Here is a 26,694-nt window from a genome sequence, read left to right on the forward strand (position 1 = left end):
ATACTAGTAAGTGAAGAGATAGGTAAACGTGTAGTGGAGTGGAAGGTTTCTTCATCGTTAATGTGGATGAAGGTGAAGCTGGGAAGGAAGATGTGGGTTTTGTAAGTGCAAATGGGTCTGGTAGTGAGAAGAGTGTAGAGGAAAGGGAGACTTTTTTTTATATATTTAAATTAGTGCATTGAGGAATTCGGGAGAAATGTCAATGTAATGGTGTTGGGAGACCTTAATGCTAGGGTAGGAAATGAATCGGTAGACGGAGTGGTTGGGAAATGTGGAGTTCCATGAAAAACGTAGTGGACTGATTGCGCGATCTTTTGATTTCAAAAGTCCATCACTCATTAACAAGCTATATAAATCGTTAGTTCGTCCACATTTGGAATATGCTGTTTCCGTATGGGCACCGAATCTCATTAAAGACATTGACAGACTGGAAAAAGTACAACGGCGAGCCACAAAACTGATTCCAAATATCAAAAATAAATCATAAGAAAATCGACTAAAACATATGAATCTGTTTTCCCTGAAAAAGCGTACACTCAGAGGTGACTTGATACAGGTCTTTAAGATTCTAAAGGGAATTGACATCAAAAGTGACCAATTTTTTACATTGAATGAGAATCAGACAAGAAACAATGGTCTCAAACTGTCCGGAAATAGATTCAATTTGGAAGTAGGTAGAAACAACTTTACCAACTGTGTAGTTGATGAATGGAATAAACTTCCTGCACAGGTAGTGCAAAGTAGTTCAGTTCGAAGCTTTAAGAATCATTTAGATAAACACCTAAGCAAGATGCTGTAATGATTATGATTTATTTTATATTATTTGTTTTTGTTTTGTTATCATTTGTCTGTTTGATTTTCATTTATTATTAGTTATATGTCAATTTATCATTATTTACTATTTACCTGTTTGTTTATTATTTAACTACACCTATGCATTTATTTCATTTGTTATTTACATTATTAGTTTTTATTTATTATTTTATCATTATTATTATGATTTTTTATCGCATCCGACCTAGATATGGACCAAAAGGTCTCCTGTCGGCATGCTCCGCCTTTGTAATCCTTTGAGAGTGGATGGTGATGTGTCTAAGAGTTGATGATAGCAAATAAAGTGTTTAAGAAGAAAGTCAAGCATAAGTACACATGGGAGAGGGTGGTGGATGGAAGGGTGGTAGAGTGTTGACTATATAGTGGTAACCAGGAGTATAGTAGGAAGAGTTAAAAAAGTACATGTTCTAAGGAGAGAGAGTAGGAGAATATCAGATCATTTTTTGGTGGAAGGTAAGTTGAGAGTGGAGGATAGGTGGAGAAAGAGGAAAAGGAAAGAAGGTAGGGAGGTACTTGGAGTGGACTGCTTAAATGAGAAAGAAAAGGATGAGTATAAGAAGAAGCTGAGAGAGGAGTGGGAGGGAGTGAAGGAGAGAGTAGAACTAGGAGTGGAGGAGGAATGGGGATGGTTCAAGGAGGGAGTCATAAGGTGTGCAAAGATGATGTGTGGAACAAGGAGGAAATAGAAGGAATGGTAGCGAGTGGTAAGATGAGGAAGCAAAGAAGGGTGTAGAAGAGAAGCAAGCTTTCATAGATTGGTTGTAAATTAGGACGAGGGAATCATATGAGAGGTACAAAGTAGAGATGAGAAGTAAAGCATAAAATAAAGGAGGCAAAGAGGAGAGCAGATGTGAAATGGGGTAAGAGTATGACAAAAAAAATGAAAGTAATAAAAAAGTTTTGGAAGAAAACTAAGAGAGGAAGAGGAGGCGAATCAAGTTGAGAAGAAAAGGTAAAATGTACATATGGAGGGATGATAATGGAAGAGAAGGCAGTGAGAGGAAGGTGGGCAGAGTATTTTAGGGAGTTGCTAAATGTGAAGGAGGATAGGGAGGGAAAGGTATGGACTGTGTATGGATGATGCTGTGATGCATTAGGGGGAGTGGATGGGGATGGAGGGTGAGGGAGTATGTATGACAAATTGACGCTGCTCGAAGGGATATCTCCCCGTCTTCTCCTTTTCTGCATAAGGAGACGGAAAGGGGGAAGGGATCGCCTATTTAATGAAACGGCCTTGATGTGGATGTAATGTGTCTTGTGCCACTGCATTTGACTGAGGGCAGTGGACAAGATGCAGGGAGGGATGGTCCGTCATCCAGGAGGTGCCAAGATAGAGGGAGGGAAGAGGGTATAGGTGGAGTGGAGTGTGTGGAGATGGAATGGGTGGGAGTGGTGTTTTTTTTTTTTTTTTTTTTTTTTTTTTTTTTTTTTTTTTTTTTTTTTTTTTTTTTTTTTTTTTTTTGCTACCTCCCTTGTAAGGGGCCTTTGGTATATGCATATGTTATGGCACTAGACGGCAGTCTAGGTTTACCATTACCACAGCATATTCTTAGCCACCTCATTCCCTACGGTTGTGATACTATGTGATAATAAAACGAAGCAATGATTATTTGGTAGTGGTATATCATATAGCACATAATATGCTGCATGGCCCTAGGGGACCACCAGAACAATGAATAATAAGTGAATTACTGAATTGGCATCGGTATTTCCAGATTCTCGCCGAAGCCGATTCACTAAAAAAGTGCCGATTCTTGCCGATGCCGATTAATCGGCACACACCTATTATTTATATTTTGGCTGCCGCCAGGTAATTTAACTCAGTTCAGAAACAAAATCTCAAAGTTAAGTGTCTCCTTTCTCTCACCCGTCACCCTTCCTCCTCTAAATATATTTTGTATATCTTATTCTCGTTTTAAGTTAAAGATTAAATCTAGCTTAGAAAAGCTCATGTGCTCGAAGGATTGATTACTTCGGTACCGTAACACACTGTAAATATTCATTATAATGATAATTATCATTACTGTTTTCATTATCATGATCATCATTACTATTACTATTATCATACCATCAATTAATCTTTTAGCCAAGGCTGGGGCAGGGCCACCCAAATCAAACATATGGGGCGATCAGTATATATATATATATTCTCTGGCTGCAGCCATGTGATTTTATTTAAATGAAGGACAGCCCATCCTCCATACAATTAAGTGATCCAAGAATGATTTACTCTGATTAAAACGAAAGTATACTAATATTTGAGCAATGAAAGGTGCCGAGGGCCTTACGTGTTTGGGCAAGAAACAGTCACCGATGATTGAAGGGATCGAACTTGGGAATATATTGTCGAAAAATAAAATTAACAGGTAATAACTTTCGAGGAATCCCGGGTGTCATTTTTCTATTACTTTTACATAACTGAGAAAAAAAAATAGTTTCCATAAAATTCATTTCAAAGCTGAAAACGTTATGACGTCACGATTGTTAACGACTTCAAGACAAGTTTTAAATAATTACCGAAAACTGTTCGAAAATGTAATCTTTCTCCATCTAATACTAATTAATATCACTAGTCTCAGTGTCCACAACCACAACATTATTGTTGTTGGCGACAGCGTTCAAATACGAAAGGAAAATCTATCGACGGCAATACTTTCACTCATGTTCTTAAAATTCTTTCTTTTAGCATGGCGTGCTTAGTGAAGGAAAATATTACTGAAATATCTATTAGAAGCCTTGCTTGTAAATAATGATTATTAGCAATAGTACTATATGTTGTTTTAGTTTAAGTTAAACAGGGCGTCCAGGCCACCCCCCATCATGAATTCTCAACATTCGTATGTGGTTCCCTTCAATTTCTCCCAAATCCCACCCCGCCAATAAAGGTAGAGAATAATCAAAATAAATAACTAAATAAACAAATCAAATAATAATAAATTATTGATGAAGTGAAACCTTTTGCTTTATTACATTATTGACAATCATAATTATCTTGTATTTCTTCTGCCAGGACAGTAATGAATTTGTTTTTTCTATTCAGATTCCTCACATTACATAGAAATGTATAATTTGTATAATACTTGTCATGGCTTTCATGAGGGCCATGACCGTCCAGGTAACCATTGGCTCCTTCTGTCAACCGTCGTTAGATCCAAGACCACATAGCCACTTGTTGTACCCCTGTTCTGGCCACACAATAGGTTTCGTTCTGTCTCTTAGTCCCTGTTCACACTAGCGGTTTCAACCGCGGCGGTTCAATTATAATGTAAGTTAATGGAAGTTCACAAACAGTCGCGCAGTTTTCCTTGACTATGCGGTACCGCCGGGGTTCCCGCAGCGGTTCAAGCCGCTAGTGTGAACAGGGCCTTACTTTTAGGATTTTTCTTACCCTCCTACTTCAACCTCAAGAATACTGTATATGTATCCTTGATTTTGTCGTCTTTATTCACCAAGGTGTTTCGCAGTTCATAGTCATTCATAATTTTCAGTTCTCGGTTGCATTTTAATTTTTTCTTTGTCTTAAGTCTCCTGGGGGCATATTTCTCAACAATTCTATCTTCTGTCATATTAGTGATTCAGGCAACTGATTTTTACCTTACGCATTTCGAAAATTAACGTTTGAAAAGGATTCAAATAAACCCAGTCTATTCTAAGGTTTTCCAGATCTAACCATTTCATCTATAGGATATTTGCGATTCTTACTCCTATTGGTATCCAGTGGTGATATTATTACAAGAGTAATTCTATCATAATTTTCTTTTTCATATAACCTTATATATTTGATTTTTAATTTTTATGCAAAAATTTGTTTTGTTAAATACATATTCATGGTGTATGATCTGATACATATACCAAAGGCTTTTACCCATTTACAAGGGTGGCAGACAAAGGCATAAAAACCACTCCATCCCCAACATACTCCACTCCCATCCACCCCCTTCCCTCCCTCTTATTTTGGCACCTCTTGGATGACGGGTCATCCCTGCATCTCGCCCACTGTCCTGGATCAGAAGCAGTGTCGGAAGACACAGCAAGGCCGCTTCATTAAATCGGCGATCCCTCCCCCCTCTCCGTCTCCTCATGCAGAAAAGGAGAAGACGGGGAGATATCCCTTCGGGCTGCGTCAATTTATTTTTCACACATACTCCCTCACTCCCCGTCCCCCACCCACTCCCCTTCATGCATCACAGCATCATCAATATACAGCCATTCTTCATTCACCCCTATCTTTTGTCCTCTCCCGTCCTTCCTCAACAGACATTCCCTTCTTTTCCTATGCTCCCTTTACCCTATCCATCCATCCATCTCATCCTAGGTCGCCCCCTTATGTTCACTCCTTCAACCTCTGCCTTCCACATATATTTTACTAATATTTCTTCACTCATTCTTTCCATGTGTCCAAACCATCCCAATCCTCTTTTGTCAACCATATTTCCCAACTCCCTTTCCACCCCCGTTCTCCTCCTCACCTCATTTCTCACTCTATCCAGCCTAGTAACCCCTATCATACTTCTCAGGCACCTCATTTCAAACACATTCAAACTCCTCTCTTATGTTCCAGGTTTCTGCCCCATACAGTGCTGTCGGCACAATCACTCCTTCATACAATCTCCTCTTGGCATCCATTCCCAAATGTTTATTTTTCATTACACTTTTTAATCCCCAAAGGCTTACTCGCTTCTCTCAAGCTACATTCTACTTCGCAACCATCTATCTAAAACTATCCACTTCCTCCAGTCTCTTTCTCTTAATACTCACTTCCAATCTGCTCCCACTTTCTCCCCTTGTACATCTCATCACCTTACTTTTACCAAGCTACGATTGACCAACGGCAGTGGTCTTACTTCTTGCCAGTTCGTAGGAACCAACTCTTGGAAATCCATGAGCTCCGTGAACCGGGTATTAAAAATTGGCTTATACAGGCTATGATACAGCCTAAGTGATATCTGCATGCTATTGGCCTAGTGGGAGAACCTGTTATTAACATTTTTGAATCCCACCACTGACCAACGGCATTTATAACATATGGCTCTATTTATTTCAAAATTTAACTACGAAATGCTTCTAACAACGAAACCCATTTTTTTTTAGTACACTACGAGCGTACGTGATACCGCAAGGATATCGGGAAATAAAGTAACTTGGCTACGAAACATAATTTACACATTGTCAAATGTCCTTAGAAATCACGGTTACAAAGCACTTATACGCACACGTGTATACTGTATAACACATGCACGCATACTCATATAAACACACAATCTTGTTTCATTGCTTCCGCTGTGCACTAAGGTGATTAACCATCCAGCCATTAAAGGAATTACACTAAATAATTTACTTCATCCAAAACCAATTTCGGTTTAAACTAAACTATGAACACAACAAGGATATCATGATATTGACTCATTGTTGTTATACTAACCTCTGCGACCACAAAACCACACACATACACAAGCCTTCCTACTGACATAGTTAAAGCATGGACACCTGCTTACCGACATGGCAAACAGGTGTCAAGAACAGGTCGCGTGCACGTGTAAACACACACACACCAATGAATACAGTATATCCGCACCTATGTAATGATGCATAGGCCCTGGCCTAGGAAGGGACGTCCCCTCGATTCAAAATTTTACCGTATATGTTAGCGTTTGCATTCTTTGAGCATCCAGTTAGAGACTAAAGCACATGAATCTGTTTTCCCTAAAAAAGCGTAGACTCAGAGGTGACTTGATACAGATCTTTAAGATTTTTAAAGGGGATTGACAACATCAAAAGTGACAAAATTTTCACATGGAATGAGAATCAGACAAGAAACAATGGTCTCAAATTATCCGGAAATAGATTCAATTTGGAAGTAGGTAGAAACAACTATGCCAACCGTGTAGTTAATGAATGGAATAAACTTCCTGCACAGGTAGTGCAATGTAGTTTAGTTCGAAGCTTTAAGAATCATTAAGATAAACACCTAAGCAAGATGCTGTAATTATTATAATTCATTTTATATTATTTGTTTTTGTTTTGTTATCATTTGTCGGTCTGATTTTCATTTATTATTAGTTATATGTCAATTTATTATTATTTACTATTTACCTGTTTGTTTTTTATTTTAAATATACCTATGCATTCATTTATGTATTCTTTTTGTTATTTACAATATTATATTTTTTTTTTATTATTAATATGATTTTTTTTTTGCATCCGACCTAGATATGGATCAAAAGGTCTCCTGTCGGCATGCTCCGCCTTTGTAATCCTTTGAGAGGGGGGGGGGGCAGATAACTTTTAAGAATATTTCGACTACAAAGATAAGTCTTTCCTTTATCGCTGATTATATATGATTTTTTTCCCAATCACGACCGGCGTGGGCAGCTCTGACGTGATAGGTAATCCCGCCTCATACGTAGGAAGGTTCAGGTTCGACCCCCAACGGGTGACGGTTTCGGCCGTAGGCAAACGTCTCTCGGTATAAGTCCTTCCCCATTACTAATGTCTAGCGTTAAAATAACAAAATTCAAAGATCGCCATACAAGAGAGAAGTTCAGAAATGGTGCCCTTTCGGCTTCTTTGATCATGTTATTGGACTCACTTGTTACATAATTCCTGTAGATTACTTACGCAATACTAGTCAAGTATAAAAGGTTGTTGAGCGTCTCTGATTAGTCTGTCTTAGAGACACACTATATATTTCACCTATTCGTGTTTTTAAGCATGAATGCAGGTTGTCCCTCTACATATGCAGCTAGCTGCGTCTGATAAAAAAAAAATTGTATATTTTTGACGTGCATATTTAGTACTGATGGACATCTCTGCAGTGTTTCATAGTGTGTGTGTGTGTGTGTGTGTGTGTGTGATTCACCAAGGTCCTGGATCATGCGTTGTACTTCTGATCAAATTTTATTACCGGCCCAGATGAGAGCGTGATGTACTACATACAATGTGTGTGTTTGCATGCGTGCATGTGTGTACGATTTTATCTAAACTGCATGGTATCAAATTCTACTTTCTGAGTTACCCGTGAAAGTTCATCCCAAAACAATTGAAGCTATTTGTGTATTATATTATATATTCTTCCTGCGCGTTTTGAACTGTATACAACCATGACCCGAGCTACTATTCAGTATTGCTGACAGTTCGCGAGCGCATGTATAAAACGTATTTCTCGCCAGGAAATAGTAACTCCAGTGTATGAGACCTTTTTTCCATATTGTAAGGTTAAGCTACCACAATGGCTGACACAGCCAGAGCTAACATGAGCAATAAACCTTGATAAGATAACACTCACCTGAATCGCTGGTTAAACGTGTCGATTAAGAAAATTCAACCGTCTAAGCACCTTGATCGTTACTTTCCATCAGTCACTTCGCTCTACATAACTTACACACTGCCGTTTACCATCTTTCACATCACCAAACGTTTTTAATTGTCTGTTTCACAAACGTTTCCTCTTCATGATCTTGGCACAACAAAATATAACACTCGTCAACGCTCCCACTCACGCCAAAGTTTGGGTCGTAACTGGTTAGGTTTCGTGGCCCATGGCTTACCCGTTTTCTTTCATTCACCTTGGACAGGTAATCTCTGACGTCACGAAGAGTTGCCATAATTGTATCTCAGCAATATTTAATTCTAGTCGCAAGATATTAATTTCATCGGTACTGCCAGGGTCATCTGCAAAGCATGGCATATTTCTGTTATCATCCATTTCATTTGCAATACGCGTGTTGGATTCGCTTTCATGAGACCAAAAACAAGTACAAGTTCAGTGTGAAATGCATACCTATTAGTCCAGAGTGACTCATGCCGCTTCCAACGCAGAATGTTCCCACTCCGTTTCTCGAAAACAAAATGTAGTTATCCTGTCAGCGTGATGTCATCCAGAATCCTGGTGTTCTACAACTCAACGATCGGAAAGTAATTAAAGGATTTTTCTTAGATAATGTGACGTATAATCACTGCAGTAAGATCAATATATCATCTTGAATGTCGTTCCCCCATAACAAAATGAGTCACAAGTTCTTACGCCAGAATTTATTTATTTGGGGGAAACTTCCCACGGCCTGGTTAAGGATTGTGCTCTCAAAACCTTCCTCAGCCTATTTTACCTTATTAGCTCTACTTCTGTAAACTAACAGACTGTATAAATATGCCAGTCATCCAGATAAAATTGACTAGAAAGTAATGTAAATTCTACTTCCTGGTAGCTTGGAAAGCGTTGCCTAGGGCTAAAGATCCAATCCTTTCGTTCTTCTACTCTTCTTCCATATCTGGTCTTGGCGTCTTAAGTCCAGAAACTCCGACAATCACAGGATTAAACAAGGCATGTCTCGATTCAAGTCTTTCACTGTTGCATGCATCTTTGGTTTTGTATACCGCAAAGAGACTATTCAGCAGATGAAGAGCTCTATTAGCCACAAGAGTGACAATAATAATGAATTGGCGTTTGTAAAATGTCGATTATATTATCTTAATCATATTTGGGGAAGAGAGACTGGAGAGATGGGTGGAGTGGGAGGTTGATCTACCCAAGGACCCTGACTTCGTCATGAAGAGACGCAACAGATGATATTATGTGTGTGAGAAGGGAGACCTCTCGGTTGAATGCAATCGCCTGTTGGTGTTTAGAAAAAATATAAGAACCTTTCTGTACGGATTTAAAGTTTTGGTATATTGCACTAACAAATGTAGACTGAAAATATGTACAAACAAGTTCTGTCATTCTCTTTCCTCTTTTACAACTATTTCGAAGAAATCATCTAGCAAACAAAATACCCTGGTAGCAGCCAATATCAAAATATGTTGCCACCAGCGCTTCTATCCTTGGGGGAAATTATCGCACCAAAGCGGAGCCTTATAGGTGGCCAAGGAGAGATTTACATGAAATGAGGAATAGTAGAAGTTAAAAGTGATCAGTATTTTTTTAAATGGAGATTAGTTTCTAACCATAAAAACATGCTGCGTGACTCTGGTCCGTAAGGATGTCTCTAGAATCCCTAAAATATCAATTGCATAAAACATGCAGTCAATCCACACACACACACACACAGAGAAAAAGCGAGAGAGTGAGAGGAAAGTTGGAGAGAGAGGGAGAGAGAGAGAGAGAGAGAGAGGGGGGGAGGGGAGAGGTGGAGAGAGAGGGAGAGAGAGAGAGAGAGAGAGAGAGGGGGGGGGGTGGACAGAATTGAGAATTTTCCTGCCTCCTGTAAATTAATTTGTTTTCGTCGTAAAATCCGGTCGGACGGGATAAAACATGACGCAACTCTTTAATATCTTGTCGTGGGCGGATCACCAGGCTTTGCAACTCCTTTTCCCGTCGCCGTTGCTCCTAATCCTAATATATCAATGCTCCAGTGCTGTGTGGCTTTTTCCTTTTCATTTTGACTGCCGCCAAGCGTTTTCATTCATCTTCGTAGCACCCCACCCCTTTCCATCCTCTTACATATCAAACAGCACTTTTCATTTCATTATTACTTCCTCGAAGATATTCTATTCGTCCCTGTGGTGTCTCTGGTGGCAAAAGGGATGATATTGGTACTGTACATACGTACACAATTGTGTACATGCACGTGATTCAACACGTGATTCAAGGCCATGGTGGTTCATATACTACACACACTAAAGCCTTCTCATCCATTATTTGTTAGAACTTGACATCCTGTTTACATTTTATTCACGTATTCGTTCAATTCAATAAGATCAAAGGGAAGGCTTATGTTTTGATTTACTTGACCGTGATAAAACATTCATAGAAGATTCTCAGGTCGATTCGTCTTGAAGCCAACTGTCAGGTCAAACTAAAGGCTCTCTTGTTCGTACCCATAGTACCCTCCCCCCCACACACACTACTGGCAAGCGAAACGGTCAAGTGAGAAACTGAATGGGTGTCAGCACAATAAGCACGCAGACAAACCTGGAGAACGTTGGCGTTTTCAAAGACAGGAGCGGGAGCATCAAGAGGAAGAAAGTGACAGCTGGGTGAATCATCCCGTGCGTTTCAGTATGTGTGTGTGTGGAGTGGGGTGGGGTGGGGTGAAATGAGCTCACTCGCATTCTCAAACGCATACAGGTGGACACGCATGCACTCAGGCGTGCATATGAAACATGCACGGTGGTCAAACATCAGAATGGCATGCAACTGCGCAGATTTCCATCATGGCCAAAATGACTTCACTTTTGCTTTTACTTGCATATTTCTCTGTGCGACAAAGAGCCTCTCCACCAAAAGTAAACTGGGTCAACAAATAAAGGGACAATCGACAGATTGATCACATAGTAAGTTGGAGAGTTAAGTTTGTTGAAACTATTTGTAAGAACACACTGGTTTTCGAGCAGAATTAAGACGTTTTTGGTGAGTGATAGAGGTCTAACTAGCGACAGCCCTGACAACAGCTTTAAGTAGAAGAACCTTTCAGTTACGAGTTACAGTGAAATGGAGTGGTATACAGCAAGATCTAAGAATATAAGGTCTAACCACTTCCGACCGAATTTCGAGGGAGTTGGCGCAGCGGGCCCGTGAACGTCACCTGGCTGTTGAAAGTGGGGTTAGCGGGTCCTATAGTTGTCAGTTGAAGCTGGTCCGTCGTTCGAAAATGACGTCGCCTTCGCTCGCATCGCTCCACGCAATTAGTTATATTCTGACAAATATTATATATAAATATATATAAAATATTATAGTTCCTGTCTATATATATGAATATATAATATATATATATATAAATATATATAAAATATTATAGTTCCTGTCTTCCTTGGCGTTTCACAGTTTTCTTCAGTGTATCACAAAGAGAAAATGGACCCAGCCAAATGACGTCAGAAGCTGCGCAGAAGAATGTAAACGGTCTGACCTGTATATTTAGACCTTGGTATACAGCAAGGTCTAAATATACAGGTCCAGACCGTTTGAATTATTGTGCGCAGCCTCTGACGTCATTAGGCTGGATCCGTTTTCTCTTTGTGAAACACTGAAGAAAACTGTGAAACGCCAAGGAAGACAGGAACTATAATATATATATATATATATATATTATATATATATATATAGACAGGAACTATAATATTTTATATATATTTATATATATATATTTTATATAATATTTGTCAGAATATAACTAATTGCGTGGAGCGGTGCGAGCGAAGGCAACGACATTCCCGAACGACGCACCAGCTTCAACTGACAGCTATAGGACCCGTGAACCCCACTTTGAACAGCCAGGTGACGTTCACGGGCCCGCTGCGCCAACTCCCTCGAAATTCGATCGGAAGTGGTTAGACCTTATATCCTTAGATCTTGGTATACAGTAGGATGACGGCCAACAGGAGACCTTTTAGTCTATAACGAGGTAAAATAAGAAATATAATGATAATGAATAAAAAAAACAAATAGACATTAACGAATAAACATATGAAATACATGGATAGATTTAGATTTGATAAACAAATAATAAACAAATGAATAAAAATACTAAACATATATGTTTACGATGAATAATATAAATAAGTAAATGAATGAATACATGAATGAATCAATAAGTGAAAACATACTTCAATTGATATATAGATAAATACTCAGGGTAAAAAAGGTCTACATTTACCATAGTCGCACTGTCTCAAGACATTTTATTCTCACAAAAGACTTGATTCACTTTTGACTTCCTTCTTTCCGCCGTCCTACTCCTTTTTCTCACCTTAGTAGCTCCACCTCTTCGGAGCATTATTTTCCTCTTGGACAAAAGCGTTGATTTAATTAAGTGAGGTCACCGTGAGGGAGGGGCTGAGATTAGCTAAACCCCTTCTTTGTGATAATATCTATAATAGTGGCTTTCCTAAGGTGTGCGCTCTCCCCTACTTTGAGGGCGTACTATATTTCTAGGGGGGTGATGCATTCACTGCATGTAAATGAGTACACAAGCAGGGGCGCCCGCAGGCGAACGCACCGGACGTACGTGCGTCCAGTTTGGACATTACAAGCATACAAGGTCCCCTATTCAAACATTTTCCCCTTCTAAAACCCTCAACTTTCAATGAAAAATGTAAATGTTTTACATACATTAGAAACGTGGTAAAGCATCAGTGTTAAAATTATGTATGCACTAGAATACATGTGGTATGTTGTATATAAATCATAAACAGAAGAAAACGCAAACGAAAAATGTGACATTGTGGTTGTCTCCCTATAGCCCTTTATACCTTGTGCGTCCACCACAAGAAAGTCTGTGGGCGCCCCTGTACACAAGTTACCTCATATACATCACTACAGTATTTCCTATTGGTAATCCACGATTTTCCCCATGGACTGTGTTTAACTAACTATAGATTAGCCATCCTCCCATTGCGATTGCAAGGGTGTTGAAAACTTTCGTAGAATGGCGGGTGGGTTTCGTTTGGGATGGGACACGGGGGGCGGGGTTATGCACTCTTGGAATCTCTAGCGAAGACTTCATTCCAACCAGCGACAGATGATTTCATTCAGTTTATGTGACACTTGCAAATGCACTTGTTCGATACTGACAATATAAGTATAATATTCACTAATTTTTCCTCTGGAACAGACATGTAACGGTAACATATCCCGGATCCATTTTACCAGATTTTGTTCATACACTCCCCCCTTGCGTGCAAACGTTACTTGCGCGAAATATCGTGCCTTTTAACTCCTTATCCAATTTGGCAATTTCAGCTTCGAAGGAAGAACGACACATTCTCTCCCTTTTTCCGAGGATAACTTTTCAAAGATCAATTTTCCAAAGATAAATTTCAGGTCTTTTGAGGGTACCTCATAAAAATCGTGTAGTTCATCTTATTCAATTTAGAAAATGCAACGATTTACGTCGAAGAAAGAACAGCAAAAAATTACCTTTCTTCTTTCGAATAATTTTCTTGAGGATCAATTGTGTTCTTTTGGTAACTCGGCGTGCAAGTCGGCACGTCGTCCAGGGCAGACAGTCAATCTTGGCACGTCGGCATTCGCTGTCCTGTTCAAACTTGCAAAAGCTATTTTTTTCAGTCTCACGATCAATCGGCGACGTGATGAAGTGCCACATTAACGATTTACAGGCCCACACCTGTACTTTTTATTTCTTTTATCAAGAATTCAAACGTACTTGAAATGTGTGTTTCTCTGAGCGACCGTCTGCAGTCACTGGGCTAACTTCTTGATTATCAATTCATCATTATTACTTTTATTATTATTTATTATTATTATTATTATTATTATTATTATTATTATTATTATTATTATTATTATTATTATTATTATTATTATTATTATTATTATTATTATTATTATTATTATTATTATTACTATTACTATTATTATTATTGTTATTGTTATTATTGTTATTATTATTATTATTATTATTATTATTATTATTATTATTATTATTATTATTATTATTATTATTATTATTATTATTATTATTATTATTATTATTATTATTATTATCATTATTATTATTATTATATCATTATTATTATTATTATTATTATTATTATTATTATTATTATTATTATCATTATTATTATTATTACTATTATTATTATTATTATTATCATTATTATTATTATTTACAAAGGCAAAGGCGGACCATGCCGACAGGAGACCTTTTGATCCATATCTAGGTCGGATGCGAAAAAAAAAATCATATTAATAATAAAATAATAAATAAAAACTATAATTATGTAAATTACAAATAAAATACATCAATGCATAGGTATAGTTAAATAATAAACAAACCGGTAAATAGTAAATAATGATAAATTGACATATAACTAATAATAAATGAAAATCAGACAGACAAATGATAACAAAACAAAAACAAATAATATAAGATAAATTATAATCATTACAGCATCTTACTTAGGTACTTATCTAAATGATTCTTAAAGCTTCGAACTGAACTACATTGCACTACTTGTGCAGGAAGTTTATTCCATTCATTAACTACACGGTTGGCAAAGTTGTTTCTACCTACTTCCAAATTGAATCTATTTCCGGACAGTTTGAGACCATTGTTTCTTGTCTGATTCTCATTCAATGTGAAAATTTTGTCACTTTTGATGTTGTCAATTCCCTTTAAAATCTTAAAGACCTGTATCAAGTCACCTCTGAGTCTACGTTTTTTTAGGGAAAACACATTCATGTGTTTTAGTCGATTTTCGTATGATTTATTTTTGATATTTGGAATCAGTTTTGTGGCTAGCCGTTGTACTTTTTCCAGTCTGTCAATGTCTTTAATGAGATTCGGTGACCATACGGAAACAGCATATTCCAAATGTGGACGAACTAACGATTTATATAGCTTGTTAATGAGTGATGGACTTTTGAAATCAAAAGATCGCGCAATCAGTCCCAGAATCTTATTTGCTTTCTCAGAGGCTGAAATACACTGCTTGGATGATTTGAGGTCGTTACTGATATTTACGCCGAGATCTTTTTCACTATCCACTTTTGTTAACGAATTTCCAAATAACTTGTAATCGTACTTACTGTTATTGTTACCTATTTGCATTTACTTGTGTTAAATTTCATTAGCAACTTTTCAGACCATTGCTGTAATTTATCTAAATCTTGTTGAATATCTAATTGGTTTAAGTGATCATTTGCCACTCCGCACAGTTTTGTATCATCAGCAAATTTGGAAACAGTAGATTTTAGTCCATGGTCTATATCATTTATATATACTATGAATATAAGTGGCCCAAGAACGGAACCCTGAGGAACTCCACTTGCAACACTTTTCCATCCAGAAGTTTTTCCATTTAAAACAACTCTCTGTTTTCGACCATTCAACCAATTACTAGTCCAACCTAATAGGCTACCATTTATTCCATGCAAAGCTAATTTAGTAAGTAGTCTTTCGTGTGGGACGGTATCAAAAGCTTTTGCAAAGTCTAGATATATTAAATCTATATTGTTTCTTTTGTCATAATTCGAGATAACTGTGTTGTAGAATTCGAGTAAGTTAGTCACGCAAGAACGTTTCCGTCTGAAACCATGCTGGCTATCATTTATCAAACGGTTACTTTCTAAATGATGTTCGATACCATCTCTGATGATAGTTTCCATTATTTTTCCTACGATTGAAGTCAAACTTATAGGCCTATAGTTATTTGGTTTCTTTTTGTCACCTTTTTTGAATATGGGAGTAACGTTAGCTAGCTTCCATTCTCTTGGGACATCTCCGGATATGATGGATTTCTTGAAAATAATTTCTAATGGAACAACAATCTCATTTTTCATTTCCTTTAAGATTTTTGGATGCCAACCGTCAGGCCCTGGTGTTTTATTAACTTTGAGTTTGTCTATACACTTTTTAATTTTTTCTTTTGTTATATTTACCGTAGTGAGTAAGTTTACCCCAGACTTTTCACAGGTTTCAGTTTGGAATTCACTTTGAGGTGTTTCGTTTACGAATACCGAGCTAAAATAATTGTTTAAGATATTACCCATTCCTTCATTTGAATATTCAAGTTGACCGTCAGCAGATAATAGTGGACCAATGTGATTCCTAATAACCTTTTCATCTCTAATGTAACTATAGAATTCTTTGGGATTCTCTTTGGATTTATCAACGATGTTCATTTCGTATTGTCGTTTTCTTTTTCTTATTGTCTTTTTTAAATCTCTCTGTATTGATACATAACTTTCATAGTCATTAGATGCACCCGAGCACTTATATTTCTTATAAGCCTGTCTCTTTTTAGCAATACTTTTTTCAGTTTCTTTGTCGAACCACTTTGGGCGAGCCTGATTTGGGGGACGTCTGTCCTTAAAAGGAATGTAAGTTTGAATCATCTTAGTGAGCGTATTTTGAAATATTTCCCACATCTGATCTACAGGTCTTTCGTTTAATTTTGCCTCCCAATCTGTAAGCTGAAGCTCCTGACGTAGTCCTATGAATTGAGCTTTACTGAAATCGGGTATTTTAGAAACACAAGTATCTATTCTAAAATTGTTTAGGAGTTTGAATCTAGCTAAGTTGTGATCGCTATTTGCAACAGATTCACCGACTTCTACATCAGTTACCATGCTTTCGCGGCTAGTGATAAAAAGATCGAGTAAGTTTCCATATCTTGTGGGCTCTTTTACATGCTGAATTAAGTAATTGTCACCAAGAAAATCAATCAAGCGACTACCTATATGGCCATGTTCAAGGGTCATCCAATCAATGTCAGTAAAATTGAAATCGCCCATTATCAATAAATCCCGGTTACAGAAACTAGACAGTTCTTGAAATAACAGTTTGTCGTCTGCTAATGATAATGTCTTTGACCTATATATTACACCTATATTCATTTTTTGTCCATTTGTTTGGGTTAACTCAACCCACAAACTATCATATGCATCCTGTTTCACTTTCTCTAAAACACAAGCATGAACATTGTTTTTAACGTACAATAGAACACCCCCACCTCTCTTGTGGTTTCTATCCTGATGAAAGTGTTTAAATCCCGCAATATTGAATTCAGCTTCGAACTCTGTACCATTTAACCATGTCTCAGTTATTCCTATCATATCGAGATTTTCGCTTTTGACATACGCCTGTATTTCTTGAAATTTGTTCCTAATACTACGAGCATTAAAGTACATGGTTTTAAGAAACTCGTGATTATTTCTTTTTGGCACATTTTGAGTTTCTATATCACGTCTTATGTTATAATTTTGTTTTTTATTTATACCTTTCTCTATATTATTATTTGGTCCTTCATTGACATTCAATGCCTCATTAATATTTCTCCTATCAAAATTAACATTACCCCCATCACGGACATCTGGTCGATCACGGTCATCCGATCTCTTTTGTACATTTTGTCCCCCTACGTCACCGTGATTCACGCCGGCCTCCCGTCGTTCATTGATATTATGTCCGGCATCCCTTTCTAAAATTATATTTTGTCCTCCAGTGACATTATATCCTGCCGTGATATTTTTTTCCTCCACTATAATTACATCCCATCGTGATCTTTTGTCTTCCACTATCATTACATCCTATCTTGATATTTTGGCCTTCGTTGACAGTCTGTCCGGTATCCCCTCCTAAAAACATATTTTGTCCTTCACTGACATTATATCCTACCGTGATATTTTCTCTATTATCATTAATCTTATCGTGATATTTTGTTCTCCACTATCATTACTTCCCATCGTGATCTTTTGTCCTCCACTGTCATTATATCCCATTGCGACATTTTGTCCTATGACATTACATCCTAATGTGACATTTCGTCCTCTAGCGACATTACATCCTATCATGATATTTTGGCCTTCATTGACATTCTGTCCGGTATCCCTTCCTAAAATTATATTTTGTCCTTCACTGACATTATATCCTACCGTGATATTTTCTCCTCCATTGTCATTACATCCTATCGTAATATTTTGTTCTCCACTATCACTGACATTATATCCTACCGTGATATTTTCTCCTCCATTATCATTACATCCTATCGTGATATTTTGTTCTCCACTATCACTGACATTATATCCTACCGTGATATTTTCTCCTCCATTATAATTACATCCTATCGTGATATTATTATTATTATTATTATTATTATTATTATTATTATCATTATTATTATTATTATTATCATTATTATTATTATTATTATTATTATTATTATTATTATCATTATCATTATTATTATTATTATTATTATCAATATTACTATTATTATTATCACTATTATAATTATAATTACTATTATCATCATTATTATTATTACTATTATTATTATTATTATTATTATTACTATCATCATTATTATTATTATTATTATCATTATTATTATTATTATTACTATCATTATCACCAGTCAAAGCTGGTGAAGGGATGCATTATTGATATGTGCGACTATACACGATTTCTGGTGTATACCGCCACGTGGGAGAGGCGCAGCTAACAAATAGTCTGTATGATTTGGTCTAGGTGTGATGTGTCGTATTAGGTGTTTGTGTTTGGTGTGCAGTCTTTCTAAGTGTCTCATGTGAAGTTTGTGTTTGTGTTGGTTGAGTGGACGGATGTTGGAAACTCGGTGTAGGGACTCAGTGGTTCTGAAGTTGCTCCATCGCGAACCCGTGATGAACTTGACAGCGGCATTCTGAACCTTCTGATTGTCGTAGTTATTAGTAGGACATGTCGGCTGGCTCAGTCCCGGGGACTGCCACAGAATCGGTCTGACTAGGGCTAGGTACAATCTACCTTTGGTGGACATTGTTGCAGTTTTGAAACGTTTTAGACTTCCCAACACAGCCTTAGCCCTCGCTCCCTGTATGCGGAAGTGTGGGGTCCAGGTAAGGCCACTATCCAGTGTGCTACCCAGCACACAGGCATGGTCTTTCACTGGGACGTTTGTGTTGTTTATTCTAAGAGGAGTGTTTGTGATTGTTCTGTTGGTTTGCTTGCAGCAGAAGTATACAGCTTTGCATTTCGACGCGTTGGTCTTAATGCGTCACTGTTGCTTCCACGCGTGTGCCCCGTCTTGTATGTTTTGCATTACGTGTAACGCTCCCTGCAGCGACTTGTGTCTGCTAATGTGATTAGTGTCGTCCGCATACGAAAGAGTAAGAGCTCGGTTGCGCGGATAAGCCGTCTCTGGTAGGTCATTCGTATATAGTTTGTACAGAGTGGGGGCAAGGACTGACCCTTGCGGTACTTCAGCCTTCGGCATAAAAGTTTGGGACAAATAGCCCCGCCACTTTATTCTTATTGTCCTGTCGTCCAGGTAGATGCAGAGCAACCTTGTGAACGGCAGGGCAAAGTCAAAATTGTGGTACAATTTCTACTTAAGGCCTTCGTGCCAGACATTATCGAATGCCTTCTCCACATCCTTACAAACCAAAATGGCCTTACCAGGGCGAACGTCTGGCGGTCTTTGAACCCATTAAGTGATCATGGAAATAACGTCGTCTGCATCGGGTCCCGGCCGAAAACCAAACTGGTAGTCCCTCAGCACATTCTCCGTCTCCAGGTACCCGGTCAGGCGGCGGCAGGACGTGCTCAAACACCTTACCAAAGTACTTCAGAAGGGAGATTGGCCGGTATGAAAGTGGGGTGGAGACGGGTTTCTGGGGTTTGGGAATGAGGATGGTATGGGAGGCCTTGAAAAGTTGTAGAAAGTACCCAGAGGTTAGTGAGCTATTGTATAGTGTCGTCATGTGTGAGATTATGTTGTCTGGCATACGTTTGAGTAGGTGTGCATCGATGCCTGAAGGGCCAGGGGATTTGAATTTTAAAGCTGAGATAACTCCATTTACCTCCCCCAAAAACAATGGGGCAGATAAGAGGATGCTCCTTGCACAGGATGGTGCTTAAAGACCTCACTCCATGCTGACGCCAGAAGGTCAGCCTGGTGTTGGGGGGAGTGTGCAGAGTGGTTGAGATGGTTGATGACCTTGGGTGGAGGCACAGAGCATTCCTCCAGCTGGAGTTTGATGGCCCTTCAGAACTTGGAAAGGTCCGTCGCACAGGCGCCGGAGAGCGAAGCCATCAGTTGCTCTTCCTCACGATGTGAATCGATGTAGAGAGACTTCCTCAGGCTCTTCTGTAGCCAGTGGACTATGGACTACCTAGGACAGACCACCCGCTCGTGTGGGATCGGTAGTTGTAGGAAGGGAAGAGATGTCTGTATGAAAATGAAAAGATAGTTGTGTATAAAATGGGGCTATTGCCACCGGGCGATTAGTGATATTTATTTCGTGGGGTCGTGGCTTTGGAGGGGTGGGGGAAAGACTCGGTGTTAGAGGCTGGGATCAATACATGTAACCGTGAGGTTGCGTAGGGATATTTATTCTTCTTAAGCTAATCCAAAAAAGTTAGAAAATGAGTAGGAGGCTTTGCATTTCGACGCGTTGGTCTTAATGCGTCACTGTTGCTTCCACGCGTGTGCCCCGTCTTGTATGTTTTGCATTACGTGTAACGCTCCCTGCAGCGTTTTGTGTCTGCTAATGTGATTAGTGTCGTCCGCATACGAAAGAGTAAGAGCTCGGTTGCGTGGATAAGCCAGCTCTGGCAGGTCATTCGTATATAGACTGTACAGAGTGGGGGCAAGGACTGACCCTTGCGGTACTCCAGCCTTCGGCACAAAAGGTTGGGACAGACAGCCCCGCCACTTTATTCTTATTGTCCTGTCGTGGCCAGTGAAGGTGACGAATAGGTGGAGGCCTTATATAGGAAGCCTACGGCTCAGCCGACTATGCCCGGGTGGAATGCTGAGCTCTGATCGGCCCGGAATACTTCGTCTGATCGAGCTGCTTGACGGTTCAGGTGACCCAGGCCGGGTAGAATGCTAGATTCTGATTGGCTGCTGGGTTCCTCTCGTGATATTGGGCGATGGGAGGAGGTTCTGGTTCGTCCTCTGATGTCTGGCGATACTGGCTGGGGTTCTTGGTCTAAAGGAACTGACTCACGGCGGCTTGGCGGAAGGTCTTGCGGCTCTCGCGGACGTTGAAGGGAGGGCTGCTCCTGCTGGTGCTGAAGGGCGTAGTGTTTTGGGGGGCGGGCCGAAGGAAGAATGAAGTCAGAAGAAAGTTGAACATTGATGTTGGGGTGTCGGGAAGTGATGGCTACGGCTTCTGCAATTTGCATTCGTCTATGGTTGGACTCTCTGTGGATAATGGTAGTGGAGTCAATTAATTCCTGGAGGGGCGGCTTTTTGTCATGATAATTATTATGAAGTTGGAAGATGGATATTTAATTACGGTGGTATTGGAGGCGTCTTATTAGAATGGTGGAGGTTCTACCATTGTAAGTGTTTGAGCCGTCACAGCGGCTCTCCTGACAAGAAAACTCATAGATAACATTAGTAGAGGCCTCGAGTGGGGTCTTAGGGCGGTGTTATTCCTCATAACCAGGGATCTAGAGAGGTCTGGTTTACAGTAAATTCTCATTTTCTAACTTTGCTGGATGAAGTTAAGATGAATAAATATCCTTATGTAACCTCACAGTTACATGTATTGATCCCAGCCTCCAACCCCAAGTCTCCTGCCCACACCTCCAAAGCCACGACCCAGCGAAATAAATATCCCTAATCGCCCGGTGGCAATAGCCCTCTTTTATACACAATTATCTTTTCATTTTCATACAGACATCTCTTCCCCTTCTATAACTACCAATCCCGCGCGAGCGGGTGGTCTGTCCTAGGTAGTCCATAGTCCATAGATTTGAACAACCAGGGGCACTTTCCCACATTTACGAGCACGAACCACAAGCACACCTCCACTCCTACACAGAACACAAAACCAGCTCCCACAAAACCCCCCCAAACCCAAACCACCAGTACCGACCGCACGAGGATAGGAACGGCAACCCCCTCCCCTTCAATATCCGTCTGATGTCATTACCCTGCGGGAGGATGACATGAAACTGATTGTGACTGGTGTCGCCGCTGGAATCACCAGTACTCTAGGGAAGAATGATCCAGAGAAGACATTAGACATGGTGGAGAAGGCTGTCATGAATTTGTTCAACTTACTGAAAAAGAGAAAGTCCCCCTCTCCCACCCCTTCTCCATCCTCCTCTCCCACCTCCTCTTCCTCCTCCTCCACCGCCTCCACCTCCTCTTCCTCCCCTTACACTTCTAAGCCCACCACACCTACTTTCAGTATTGGAAAAGCGACACCTACACCAATGAAGACAAGGAAAGTGGCTCCTACCAAGCCCCAACACCATCAATATGCACTTCGGCTTGAAGACTCCTCTTCTGATGAGGAGGACAATGTCTCCACTGCAGAAAACTTGCAACCCATCTTGTCTTCTGACCGAGGAAGACAAGGTGAGGACGTAATGGAACTCGACAGGGACGAAAGTCGCCCTGTTCAATAGTCAATTAAGGTTGCTACAGTGGAACATAAACGGGTTCCGCAGTAAAAGCTCGTATCTCCTTGCATTTGTGCAAGAGTATGATTACGATATCATACTTCTCCAAGAGATATTGGTGAGGGACGAGGTGCGATTTCCGGGATATCACATTTTTTCCTCCCTCGCATACACACATGATCCTCGTCAAATCATCCATCCCCTGTAGTGAAATCTTGGATCCTGTATCATGTGGGGGTGGTGTAGAAGTTCTTGTGGTTTGTCTCTATCGGGCACAAGAGACACCATCTACAACATATACAGGGGCCATAGTGCGGTGCTGGACATTGGAGAAGTATGTGCTCTTGCTGCGGACAGGCTCCTCATCATAGGAGGGGACTTCAACGCCCACCATCAATTGTTGATGGCGCCCCGAAGGCCCAATGTCACTGGGCACCACTTAAATTACGTATTAGATGAATTACTGACATTGCGTTGTTGAATGATGGGAATCCGACGCACGTGCAAGGTGGACGACTTGATCTGACCTTGGCGACGGCAACTCTGCTTCCTAGGGTAACCTGGGAGGTGCATTCTAATGTCACCAGTGATCACTTCGGTGTCTCTGTGCACATAAGGGATGCACCACCCATACCTGCTGTATTACCTGTTCCCAGATGGAAGACTGCTCTGGCAAATTGGCCGGCCTTCGAGAGACCTGTTGAAGAGTGGGCAGCTTCATATGTTCCACCACAGGACGTGGGAACATTAGAAGCTGAATTTTCTGCAGCCCTTCAAGAGATTGACAGCAGAGCTATCCCGAAGTTGGGCCAGTCTACTAGGGAACATAAGAACAGCTGGTATTATACCCCTGAGGTAAGAGAAGTTAACCATCGGGTCAACATGCTTAGGCGTTTTGTCCGTAGGCGCCGGACTCGGACCAATTTGGCCAACTTGCCACGCTTGAAGACCTAAAGCCCTGCCAAAATGTCGTAGCGAGGATTATCTTAGGGGCTCAACCTTGGACCAAGACTGTTAATCTCCAGATGGAGGCTTCATTGCCTTTTTTATCATTGACTTTCTTGCCAAGATAGTCCAGAGTCCCAGGATAACTGAACTGAGTCAGAGCCTTGTGATAGCTCTGGGACGGGTGGATAATCCCATCCACTGCTGTATATGGCTATCTCAAGCGGCAAGTCTCCTGGACTCCTTCGGGTTTACCAGTGCTCTCCTTGAAAAGGGGTAGGGACTCTCCTCACCCAGAGTTCAAGTCCCCACCTCCATGGCTGTCGGTACCTACGGCTTTCGTTGTCGTTAAGCTTTCCAGTAGGAAGATGTTATGTAACCAGGAAAGAGTGCGAGCGCGGGCCCTACAGGGCATCCGCGCATTGTCGAGACCTGGGACGGCGGTCTATTATACGGATGGTTCCGTGGACTCCAACAGGCCTCGTACTGCGGGAGCTGCCTTCGTGACGGATGGTTTGACCTTTGGCAGGAGAGTATCTGATCATGCGTCCACTCTCCAAGCTGAGGCCATAGCGATCCAAGGAGCGTTAGAGCATGATCTAATATCTCGAACTGGTCCTGTGGTGGTCCACACTGACTCACAGCCTCTGCTAGGCAGCTTGGATACAACCCAGCCCAGCGACAGTGTACGCCTACTGGTCTCCATCCTAGCACTCCTGCTGAAGCTACACCAGCAAGGCAGGAGTGTTACTCTCAACTGGGTGCCAAGCCATATGGGCGTCCCAGGCAATGAGCTAGCCGACGCGGTAGCGGAAGCGGAGCGCCAAAGACCCGAAGTCGATGTCGTCCCTCTCAGCAGTAATCAGTTGCGCATACGCACCAGAGCTCTTAGCCAGATACAACGGTTCCTCCAGCACAGACTGGAGGCAGAGGTATCCGAGAGAGCGAAGTGGTACAGGGCAGTCACCGACTACGAAGTCCCTTGTACTTCCTCGCTCTACACCTAGAAAAGTCGAAACTCTGCTCTTCCGACTGAGGCTGGAGGACCGTTGTTTCTGGCAAATAAAAAGCAATCCGTCACAAGAAGAACAAAGATGCCAACATTGCAGCCACCCTGAAGCTGCCCTCAAGCACTATCTATAGCATTGCTCCGCAACTGCTTTTCTGAGGAGAGGGCCCCGACCACATCTGAGGGTCTTGTGCGCCACCCACTTAGCCACCTCAGCCAATACGAATTGCGTCGGCTGGTGGAGTGTCAGCCCACCCTTTAAAATCACTTATATATGTTGATTTAATAGATTCATACCACTGTTGATATTACCAAAGGGTGCATTCACAGGGATGTAAATTCACCCTACACTGAATCACCCTTCAAACGGGCTCACTCAAAAGCCCGTAGGAATTATATTTCCGAAAAAAAGTCACCTTCACTTCTCACCTGGTCTCCTCTCATCCTCAAAAAGCCTCTTAGTGAGGCGAAAAAACTCCAAGTTTTTTATGTTATTGTCAACAGTTTTTACATGCTGTTACATGTTTTACAATAATATTTATCGGCATTCTTCAGCGCCTTTCCTTTTCCGAGTATCATGGTTTTTTCGTCCATAAGTTGAATGAGGATGATAAGAAGTTCCTTCTTAAACTCAAGAAATTACAACTCAAAATAGTTAAATCTATTAACGCAGTTGATTTTAACCAAATCAGCCATCATGAGTCCACTGCTGAACAAAGGCCTCCTTCATAGCATTCCATGATTCACATGACCGCACCAACCTCTGCCACGTCACTCCCGCAGACTTCTCAATCTCGTCTCTCCACCTTCTGTCTGGTCTCCCTCTTCCACGCTTCCCATCTCGTTGCCTTCACTCAGTAACACACCTGCTTTATCACTCATCAGTCGTTCGCACCAACTTACCTGCCCAATTACTCTTCCTCTCTTTTACCACCTCCACAATATCTTTCACTCTAGTCTGCTCTCTCACCCAACTTGCTCTCTTTCGGTCACTCAGTGTTATTCTCATCACTGATCTCTCCATTCTCCTCTGTGCAGTCCTTAGCTTTGTTTCCATCGCCTTCGTCAGTTTCTAAGTCTCACACCCGTAGATTAACTATTGGTGTAAATGTAAATATATAAATACATATATATATATATATATATATATATATATATATATATATATATACGTATACATACATACATATATATATACTATATATATATATATATATATATACGTATACATACATACATATATATATACTATATATATATATATATATATATATATATATATATATATATATATATATATATATTTGTACAACACTGAATGGGTACCAATGACAAGAGATACATTTTTATCAACCACAATGTACTTTAACTCTAAGCCATCAACATCGGAAGAACCGTGGAGACAACATGCAGGAATTGAAACGTGGTACACCCGAGGACTCGAACCTACGGCCAGCACGTGACCAGTGCTGTAGTGGCTTAGACCATTACACCATCAAGAGAGGATATATATATATATATATATATATATATATATATATATCCATACATATATATATATATATATAAATATATATATATATATATATATTTATATATATATATATATGTGCTAATAAGAACACGGGTACGTGTGTTCACTTATGCAAAGTAGACCACTTGGAAAGAGAAACTAACGAATCAGAGCGCTTTCGCATATTACATCTTCAGTGCAAAAAGTCTTTTTGCACTAGGTGTAATATACGAAAGCGCTCTGCTTCGTTAGTCTCTATTTCCAAGGTGTCTATTTTGTATAGATATATATATATATATATATATATATATATATATATATATATATGTATATATATATCAAGGACTACTATTACACAGGACGTGCGCACCCAGATTCCTGGCTCCTCTAGCGGAGGCCATTGCTTTCTTTGTAACCTAACATTTTATATTGAACAAATATATTAAAACTAGAAACCTAACATTGTATATAGGACAAATATATCAACTATTGACCTATTCAATGCAGTATAAGTTAATATAAACTTTTATAGTGAAATAAGAAACTATTTTTAAGGCACTGTTATGCTTTGAAATGAC

At 39.9% G+C, this 26,694-nt stretch overlaps 1 protein-coding gene across 5 annotated transcripts in view; it reads right to left on the reverse strand.

Annotated features, from left to right (window-relative positions):
* The window catches only part of LOC143029300 (uncharacterized), a 203,612-nt gene extending 195,248 nt beyond the window's left edge, over positions 1–8,364 (reverse strand). For 4 of the 5 annotated variants that reach the window (XM_076192040.1, XM_076192039.1, XM_076192045.1 and 1 more), the window contains exon 1: positions 8,120–8,364. The gene's annotated coding sequence lies outside the window, so the exon portion shown is untranslated. Of the gene's footprint in view, positions 1–6,409; positions 6,444–8,119 lie in introns of those variants that run through there. The other variant, XM_076192043.1, reaches the window with a different exon arrangement.
* Between the last annotated feature and the right edge of the window lie 18,330 nt (positions 8,365–26,694).

The sequence above is a fragment of the Oratosquilla oratoria genome, chromosome 10 (assembly GCF_046742065.1).
Source record: "Oratosquilla oratoria isolate Oo_2021 chromosome 10, ASM4674206v1, whole genome shotgun sequence".
NCBI lineage: Eukaryota > Metazoa > Arthropoda > Malacostraca > Stomatopoda > Squillidae > Oratosquilla > Oratosquilla oratoria.